A 10,289-nucleotide genomic window follows, 5' to 3' on the forward strand; every position below is an offset into this window, starting at 1 on the left:
TGCTGCCCTGGGCTCCCTGCCTCTGCCCACTCTGTTCCCTCTGCTGAGGACCCAGCTCCCTCAGACTCAGATGATTCTCCAGAAAGCCTTTTTCTCACTCCCATTGGCTGGGGTGTCCCTTGGCCTGCGGTGGGGAACAGCACTGGGGCTCATGCCATCAGACTCAGGGCATTCCCTGGAGCTGGATATGAGCCTGTGCCTGAGGACGATGAGGTTCTGAGTGTGCAGAGCTGACCCTGGAGCTCCGTGCATAGTGCCGTCTCCTCCTCGGACCACAGGCCGGGGCGCCCAGCAAAGGGTCTCCCTCCTTCCAAGCAGCCACAGTGAGCTGCACTGAGCTCCCTGGGGTGCCTCCCACTTCCCCTGTGCCTCGCCCCGAGACAGCATCTCAGGGTCCCGCAGCCACCGGGGGCGGGGGGCAGTGTCTTCTCGCGGGTCGATATTGAAAGTCAGTTTCTGGAGAAGAAGTTAGTCTTTAATGGAAACAACACTGGGAAGAATCTGGGCCCCTTCATACAAACCAACACTGAGCCTGAGCCCGTAACCGTGACGGCACTGCCCCTGCCGTGGGGACCCTGTCCCGTGGGCCTCACTGCTCTCCACCCCGGTTCCATCAGGGGCGTCCCTCTCTTACCCTCAGGGGATCCCTGAGTGTCCTCCCTGTGAAGGTCTATGTTCTGTGCATGGGGACCCATCTCTTGGCCGAGGAGAGGGAGATCGCTGACCCGCAGCCACAGATAGAGCGCCCTCTGTCCTCACCTTGAGGGAGGTGAGGGCTCCCCCCTTCTCCTCACCTGGGGTCTTGGGCGGGAAGCAGAACCCCACCCCAAGCAGAAGCTGAATGTGAGGGGTGCCAGGGCTGGGGGCTGGCGCAGGGCCGAGCCAGGGGTCACTGCTGGGGGAGCCCAAGGGGTTCTCAGGGGCGGTGCCGCCTCCAGAGCCCCCAGCCCGAAGCTCTGACCTTCCCGCAGCTCCCAGGGCGCCCACGTGCTTTGCTGAGGCCTCTCCTGCTCACACAAGCTGCAGTGGTTCTTGCTGTAGCGGCTCAGAACTTCGTCTGGCCTGAGCACAGTCAAAGCCACGTCTGTAAGTCGCCCACCTGCTCTGAGAGGTGATCTCTTGGGAAGAAGGAGCCCCGCCTTGGAGGGGGAGGGAATGGCCGGGCCTGAAGCCTCCTCTGGCCGGGAAGCAGGGCATGCGTCCTTGGCTCGGAAGCGGAGTTAGGAGCCCAGGGCTGGGTGGCTCCCGGGTGGGGCCGGGCAGGTCTGGGTGTGTCACTGGACCGGCAGGGCTAAGATGAGCTCCGGGAAATAGGGCAGGGTGTGGGGCGGGAAACCTGGGCCAGGGGACTGGGGTGGCCCCTCCCTGCTCCGCGGGTCACTCTCAGACACCCTGAGGGCCTTCACTGCCCAGTAGGCCACCTCCCTGCCTCAGGTGGAGTCCGGGCTCTCGGGAGCCCCTGCTTTCCCAAACGAGGCGCAAACTTGATGAAGAGACACAGATAGTGGAAACTGCAGCCAACACCTAAAAACACGTATGAATTGTGTTCCCCAAATTCCACTTATAGGGACCAGTCCTTAAAAAAAATAGAGACTGAAGGATGCAGATGTACAGTACAATTAGTAGAGCGAAAAACTGGGAATGGTCCAATTGTGAACAGCCGGGGCTGCTGAGTAACCTGGAATGTGTGGCCACCGATACAGGACAAGGGATGCAGGACTGACGTGCATGTCCACCTGTGGGGACATCAGTTTACCGAAGCAGACAGCCCTGGAGCCTCACCACCCTTACCCTCTTGTGTGCACACACACACACACACACACACACACACTCCACTGCACTATCCAATGGAAAAGACTGGAAAAATGGAAACCACTTGTTAAGGACAATTATTTCTTTTTTTCAGAATTTTATTTTATTTTCTCCCAGTTTTATTGAGATATAGACACACAGCACTGTATAAATGTAAGGTATACAGCATACCAATTTGACTTACAATCATCATGAAGTTTAGCGACTATCCATCCTCTCATATAGACACAAAATAAAAGAAAAAGAAAACATGTGTTTTCCCTTGTGAGGAGAGCTCTTAGGATTTACTCTTAAGAACTTTCATATATAACATACAGCAGTGGTAACTGTATTTATCATGTTGGACATCACATCCCTAGTACTCATTTATCTTTTTTTTTGAATTTTTGAATTTTATTTTATTTATTTTTTATAGAGCAGGTTCTTATTATTATCTATTTTATACATATCAGTGTATACATGTCAATCCCAATCTCCCAATTCATCCCACCACCATCTCCTGCCGCTTTCCCCCTTGGTGTCCATACGTTTGTTCTCTACATCTGTGTCTCTGTTTCTGCCCTGCAAACAGGTTCATCTGTACCATTTTTCTAGGTTCCACATATATGCATTAATATATATTTGATTTTCTCTTTCTGACTTACTTCACTCTGTATGACAGTCTCTAGATCCATCCACGTCTCTACAAATGACCCAATTTTGTTCCTTTTTATGGCTGAGTAATATTCCCTTGTATATATGTACCATATCTCCTAGTACTCATTTACCTTATAATTGGAAGTTTGCACCTTTTCAACCACCTTCATTGAGTTCCCCTTCCCATAACCCCCCACTCTTGTAACCACAGATCTGGTCTTTTCTTCTATGAGCTTGTTTGTTTGTTTCTCAAAGTATATTGGACCTTGAACACTATGTTAGTTCCTGGCACACAACACAGTGTTATGTCTATACATTTCAAAATGGTCATCATGATTAGTCTAGTTACCATCTGTCTCCAGACAAAAATATTAAATTATTATTGACCATATGCCCCACTAATACAATACATTTCATTCCTGTGACTCATTTATTTGTAACTGGAAATCTGTACCTCTTCATCTCCCTCATCTATTTCTGGCATCCCCATACGACTCTTCCTTCTAAAAACTACCTGTTTGTTCTCTGTATCTATGAGTCTGTTGCTATTTTGTTGTTCGTTCTTTCATTTGTTTTGATTTTTAGATTCCACACAGAAATAAAATAATATGATATTTGTCTTTGTCTGACTGATTTCGCTAAGCATAAGGTCCATCCATGCTGCTGCAAATGGCAAAATTTCATTCTTTTTTGATAGCAGAGTAATAGTCCATTGTGTGTGTGTGTGTGTGTGTGTGTGTGTGTGTGTGTACCACATATTTTTTAATCTATTCATCTGTCGATGGGCACTTAGATTGCTTCCATATCTTGGTTATTGTAAATTATGCTGTTATGAACGTTGGGGTGCATATATATCTTTTTGAATTAGTGTTTTTGTTTTCTTTTGATAAATACCTAAAAGTGGAATTGCTGGGTTGTATGGTAGTTCTATTTTTAGTTTATTTAGGAACCTCAATACTGTTTTCCACAGTGGCTGCACCAATTTACATTCCCACAAACAGTATATAAGGGTCCCATTTTCACCACATCCTCTCCAACATTTGTTATTTGTGTTCTTTTTGATGACAGCCATTCTGACAAGAATGAAGTGATATCTCATTGTGGTTTTGATTTGCATTTGTCTGATGATTGGTGATGTTGAGCATCTTTTCATGTGTCTGTTGGTCATCTGTATGTTCTTGGGGAAATATCTGTTCAGCTCTTCTGCTCATTTGGGTTTTTGTTTTTTGGGGGTTGAGCTGAATGAGCTCTTTGTCTATTTTGGGTGTTAAGCCCTCATCAGAGACATTGTGTGCAAACATCTTCTCCCATTCAGTAGGCAGCCTTTTCCCTTTGTTGATAGTTTCCTTCACTGTGCAAAAGATTTGAGTTTGATGGAATCCCATCTGTTTATTTTTGCTTTTGTTTTCCTGGCCTGAGGAACATATCTGAGAAAATATTGCTAAGACCGATATCAAAGTGCATATTGCCTATGTGTTCTTCTAGAAGTTTTATGGTGTCAGGTCTTACATTTAAGTCTTTAATCCATTTTGAGTTTATTTTGTATCTGGTTTAAAAGGAAGACAATTATTTCTTGCTAGAAGGAATGTATCTTCTTTTCTTATTTTTATTTATTTATTTTTAATTAATTTATTTTATATTTGGCTGCATTGGGTCTTTGTTGCTGCACTCAGGCTTTTCCCTAATTGTGGCGAGCAGGGCCTACTCTTCATTGCGGTGCACGGGCTTCTTATTGTGGTGGCTTCTCTTGTTGTGGAGCACGGGCTCTAGGTTCACGGGCTTCAGTAGTTGTAGCTCTTGGGCTCTAGAACGCAGGCTCAGTACTTGTGGCGCAGGGCTTAGTTGCTCCATGGCATGTGGGATCTTCCTCGACCAGGGCTCGAACCCATGTCCCCTGCATTGACAGGTGGATTCTTAACCATTGCACCACCAGGGGAATCCCTCACAGGTCTTTGTTTTTGTTTTTGGTTTTTTTGCCAGGCTCATGTGGTTTAATGAGTTTTACTTATTGGATAAAAGTGTCAATGTTGTGATGGAAAAAGAAACAAACGCAGCTCCAGTCCTCGTTTCAACCCTGTCACAGCCCAAAGGGGACTGGCCCAGTGGAGACCATGGCCACCCAGAGCCACTGTGGGGGTGGGGCCGTCTCAGGGCAAGGGGAGAGTAGGGCAGTGCAGCCTCACTCCTTGAACTTCCACTCCTGGCGGCACATGGGGCAGTGCTGCTGCACCTGCTGCACGTTGAGCCACTTGAGGATGCAGTGCGTGTGGAAGCAGTGAGAGCACTGGCCCCACACCAGCGGGCAGTCTTCACCTGGCACCTTGCAGTCCAGGCAACAGCCATTGAAGGCCATCCGGCAGATGCCGCAGTTCTCATTGTTGGCCACCCAGAGCCAAATGACCACGCCGTTCCAGCACTTGATCTTCACCTTCATGGTGCGGGAAGCCCCTGCCGACCTAATCGCGCGCTGCCCCACCCGCCTTCAGTTGGCAGCGCCGGCGCCGCGCGGGAAGATATGTCAGGTCTTTTTTAATTTACAAAATTTTTAGTTTTTAAGGAAGTTTCTGGCGAAGATAAAATCAAGCAAAATCTGCTCTTCATAGCCTACCCTCCCCAAATTTGGGGCCAAAACATACATATGCAGATATGCATAGAATAAGTAAACACCTTGGAATGATTATACCTTGATAAAGAGCATAAAGAATTAAAGAACCTGCTCTAGACAGTGAACGTTTAGCATATTCTGTTGTATTGTAAAGGGGGTGAAAACTATTAGAGGAACAATTTAAGCTCTGAAGCTCGGAGCTGCAAGTGTGGATATCCAGTGGCACCCACCCAGGGTAATCGTTGAAAAGATTCTGGGAAGAAACTGAGAACCTTACTAAATATCCATAGTAATAACACCTTCACTTTATGTATTGAAGATAGTATTATCTGTTAGAAAATAGAAACTTCTCCTTGGAGTTAGATTACTATGATGTTCATATACAAAAACTAGATTGGAACATTCATTTTCATACAAGGAAAAATGTTTTTCAGACATTTATTTAAGTGATATTTATATTTATTATTAAAGTGATATTTTTCCTGATCTATCACAGACCGAAAACCTCCAGTGTACAGAGCTTGCTAGCATGGATTAACTTTCTGTGATAATTATCCTGGAAATCATATTAGCAAGGACCAAAAATCGATGGGGCAACTGTGTGCAATTTTGCTCAAGACATCCCTCATGGCGCAGTGGCAAAGAATCTGCCTGCCAATGCAGGGGACACAGATTCGAGCCCTGGTCCAGGAAGATCCCACATGCCACAGAGCAACTAAGCCCGTGCGCCACAACTACTGAGCCTGCACTGTAGAGCCCACGAGCCACAATTACTGAGTCTGTGTGCCACAACTACTGAGCCTGCGCTCTAGAGCCTGTGAGCCACAACTACTGAACCCGTGTGTCACAACTACTGAAGTCCACACGCCTAGAGCCCGTGCTCTGCAAAAAGAGAAGCCACCACAATGAGAAGTCTGCACACCGCAACAAAGAGTAACCCCCGCTCGCTGCAACTAGAGGAAGCCCACGCACAGCAACGAAGACCCAACGCAGCCAAAAATAAATAAATAAAATAAATAAATTTACTAAAAAAAAAAAAAAAAGACAGTCGGTGTCCATTTTACTCACACAAATGGCAAACAAACCTGGGTTTGAACACTGAAGGGCAGAAATGCCTCTTCAACACCAGAGTTCTGGAAAATTCTCATACCTTTTTTGTAACATTCCAGGAATTGGCTAAGTGGAAATGTGGGTTATGATACCATTGGAATTCAATGAATAACTTTAAAAAAAGTCTCACATACTTTCTTTTTCTTAAACAACTTTATTGAGACATAATTTACAAATTATATAATTCACCCATTTAAAGTGTACAATTCAATGGGTTTTAGTATATATTCACTGAGTTGTGCAACTATCATCACAATCAATTTTAGAATATTTTCATCACATTCCCCCAAACCCATACCCATTAGCAGTCACTTCCCACTTCCCCCCAACCTCTCCCAGCCCCTGGCAACCACTGATCTGATTTCTGTCTCTATAGATTTGCCTGCTCTGTGCATTTTATATCAATGAGATCATATGAGATGTAGGAATTATTTTTTCTTGAGGGAAGGGGTAGGGAAAGAGCAATGGTCTGCTTTTCTATTATTGTAAATTTCTTGTCATATAATATTTATAATCCTTCTGTCCCTAAATATTATCTTCCTAATTTCCATCCCAGCTGGTAATGGAAAAGAGGATGGTTCGTGACTAGTTATGGCATGGTGTTCTGCTGCACAAAGTGCGTGCTCCTCTTGGACACTGCAGGAAGGGGAGGGTGTGGCAGACGCCTCTGCTCTAGTCCCCAGTGCTGCCTGTGGGTCCCCAGCCTCCTACATCACCTAACCAGGTAATAGGAGAAGCCAGATGTGTAAGGATAAGCTGGACGTCTGTGAGAAAGACTTGAGAGTCAAACACCAGAGAAATTAGCTCAAACGTCAAGTAGAAGGGACAACAGCAAGAATGGAGAGGTGATGCAGCGTCTAGTGTTTAGACAGAAATCAGATCAGATTAACAGCAGGTAAAAAGCAAGCAATCAGTATCCACAGCATTTGCCCAGGTGCTCTGATAGCCTTAGTCTAGAACACAGCTATTCCACTGGGAAACACTGAAGGGCCAATGGTCCCTTATCACTGAGTTAAGTCTTTGTGTTCCGGGAGAATGGATAGGCACCCTTGGTTGCCTTCAAAATAGTCATTTTCCCCATCCCACCTCCACAACCCACATCCCCCCCTCCATTCCGGCTACGTATAGGTCTGCCAATGCCAGATACTATATTCCCATTCCTCCTTCCAGGGAGAGTCAAGCATGAGATCCAAACGTGGGAGACTGCTGGATGACTTCTCAGAATAGATTTCCTACCTAATTAAAAACAGATTCATGAAAAAAAAAATACCAGTGGCAAATTTGGCAAGACATTGTCTTCATTTGATCCCTGGAAGTGTAATAACCACCTTGAGACCATGAAGGGGTAAGTCAGAGGATGGCAACTTGGGAATACAGAATCCATCAAGACCTTGATGGCAATGTTGTACTTCTTTTTTCTTCTATTTTTTTTTAAGTAAAAGTATAATTTATTTATTTTTATTTGTCATTTTTAACATCTTTATTGGAGTATAATTGCTTTACAAAGATGTGCTAGTTTCTGCTTTATAACAAAGTGAATAGCTGTACTTCTGATGTAAGTAACCCCATGTGGCCTTTCTCAGCTTTTTGTTATGTGAGTTTATCAACATTTAGTTGGGCTTTCTGATATTTTTAATTTTACTTTTATTTTTTTAACATCTTTATCGGAGTATAATTGCTTTAAAACAAAGTGAATCAGCTATACATATACATATATCACAATATCTCTTCACTCTTGCATCTGCCTCCCTCCCACACTCCCTATCCCACCCCTCTAGGTGGTCACAAAGCACCGAGCTAATATCCCTGTGCTTTGCGGCTGCTTCCCACTAGCTATCTATTTTACGTTTGGTAGTGTATATATGTCCATGCCAGTCTCTCACTTTGTCCCAGCTTACCCTTCCCTCTCCCCGTGTCCTCAAGTCCATTCTCTAGTAGGTCTGTGTCTTTATTCCCGTCTTGCCCCTAGGTTCTTCATGAACACTTTTTTTTTTTTTTAGATCCCATATATATGTGTTAGCATACGGTATTTGTTTTTCTCTTTCTGACTTACTTCACTCTGTATGACACTCTAGATCCATTCACCTCACTACAAATAGCTCAATTTCGTTTGTTTCTATGGCGGAGTAATATTCCATTGTATATATGTGCCACATCTTCTTTATCCATTCATCTGTCGATGGACACTTAGGTTGCTTCCATATCCTGGCATTGTAATTAGAGGTGCAATGAACATTGTGGTACATGACTCTTTGAATTACGGTTTTCTCAGGGTATATGCCAATACTGGAATTGCTGGGTCATATGGTAGTTCTATTTGTAGTTTTTTAAAGGAACCTCCATACTGTTCTCCATAGTGGCTGTATCAATTTACATTCTCACCAACAGTGAAAGAAGGTTCCCTTTTCTCCACACCCTCTCCAGCATTTATTGTTTCTAGATTTTTTGATGATGGCCATTCTGACGGGTGTGAGATGATACCTCACTGTAGTTTCGATTTGCATTTCTCTAAAGATTAATGATGTTGAGCATTCTTTCATGTGTTCGTTGCCAATCTGTATATCTTCTTTGGAGAAATGTCTATTTAGGTCTATGCCCATTTTTGGATTGGGTTGTTTGTTTTTTGATATTGAACTGCATGAGCTGCTTGTAAATTTAGGAGACTAAGCCTTTGTCAGTTGATTCATTTGCAAATATTTTCTCTCATTCTGAGGGTTGTCTTTTGGTCTTGTTTATGGTTTCCTTTGCTGTGCAAAAGCTTTGAAGTTTAATTATGTCCCACTTATTTCTGTTTTTATTTCCATTTCACTAGGAGGTGGGTCAAAAAGGACCTTGCTGTGATTTACGTCATAGAGTGTTCTGCCTATGTTTTCCTCTAAGAGTTTGATGGTGTCTGGCCTTACATTTAGGTCTTTAATCCATTTTGAGTTTATTTTTGTGTATGCTGTTAGAGAGTGTTCTAATTTCATTGTTTTACATGTAGCTGTCCAGTTTTCCCAGCACCATTTATTGAAGAGGCTGTCTTTCCTCCACTGTATATTCTTGCCTACTTTATCAAAGATAAGGTGACCATATGTGCGTGGGTTTATCACTGGGCTTTCTATCCTGTTCCATTGCTCTATATTTCTGTTTCTGTGCCAGTACCATACTGTCTTGATTACTGTAGCTTTATAGTATAGTCTGAAGTCAGGGAGCCTGATTCCTCTAGCTCCATTTTTCTTTCTCAAGATTGTTTTGGCTATTCGGGCTCTTCTGTGTTTCCATACATATTGTGAAATATTTTGTTCTATTTCTGTGAAAAATGCCAGTGGTAGTTTGACAGGGATTGCGTTGAATCTGTAGATTGCTTTGGGTAGTATAGTCATTTTCACAATGTTGATTCTTCTAATCCAAGAACATGGTATATCTCTCCATCTATTTGTATCATCTTTAATTTCTTTCATCAGTGTCATAATTTTCTGCATACAGGTCTTTGTCTCCTTAGGTAGGTTTATTCCTAGGTATTTTATTATTTTTGTTGCAGTGGTAAATGGGGGATTTTTCTTAATTTCAATTTCAGATTTTCCATTATTAGTGTATAGGAATGCAAGAGATTTCTGTGCATTAATTTTGTATCCTGCTAGTTTACAAAATTCATCGATTAGCTCTAGTAGTTTTCTGGTAGCATCTTTAGGATTCTCTATGTATAGTATCATGTCATCTGCAAACAGTGACAGCTTTACTTCTTCTTTTCCGATTTGGATTCCTTTTATTTCTTTTCCTTCTCTTATTGCTGTGGCTAAAACTTCCCAAACAATGTTGAATAATAGTGGTGAGAGTGGACAACCTTGTCTTGTTCCTGATCTTAGTGGAAATGGTTTCAGTTTTTCACCATTGAGGATGATGTTGGCTGTGGGTTTGTCATATATGGCCTTTATTATGTCAAGGTAAGTTCCCTCTGTGCCTACTTTCTGGAGGGTTTTTAGCATAAATTGGTGTTGAATTTTATTGAAAGTTTCTCTGCATCTATTGAAATGATCATATGTTTTTTCTCCTTCAATTCGTTAGTATGGTGTATCACATTGATTGATTTGCATATATTGAAGAATCCTTGCATTCCTGAGATAAACCCCACTTGATCATGGTG

General features: G+C 43.3%; 1 pseudogene across 1 annotated transcript; it reads right to left on the reverse strand.

The window, feature by feature from the left end:
* Window positions 1-4,434: 4,434 nt before the first annotated feature.
* LOC114897527 lies at window positions 4,435-4,884 on the reverse strand (annotated as a pseudogene). The gene has a single exon (XR_003794179.1). The product of XR_003794179.1 is annotated as an anaphase-promoting complex subunit 11 pseudogene (transcript).
* Between the last annotated feature and the right edge of the window lie 5,405 nt (window positions 4,885-10,289).

Source organism: Monodon monoceros, unplaced genomic scaffold, assembly GCF_005190385.1.
Source record: "Monodon monoceros isolate NGI ecotype Baffin Bay Population unplaced genomic scaffold, NGI_Narwhal_1 Contig2617_ctg1, whole genome shotgun sequence".
In the NCBI taxonomy this organism is placed as follows: domain Eukaryota; kingdom Metazoa; phylum Chordata; class Mammalia; order Artiodactyla; family Monodontidae; genus Monodon; species Monodon monoceros.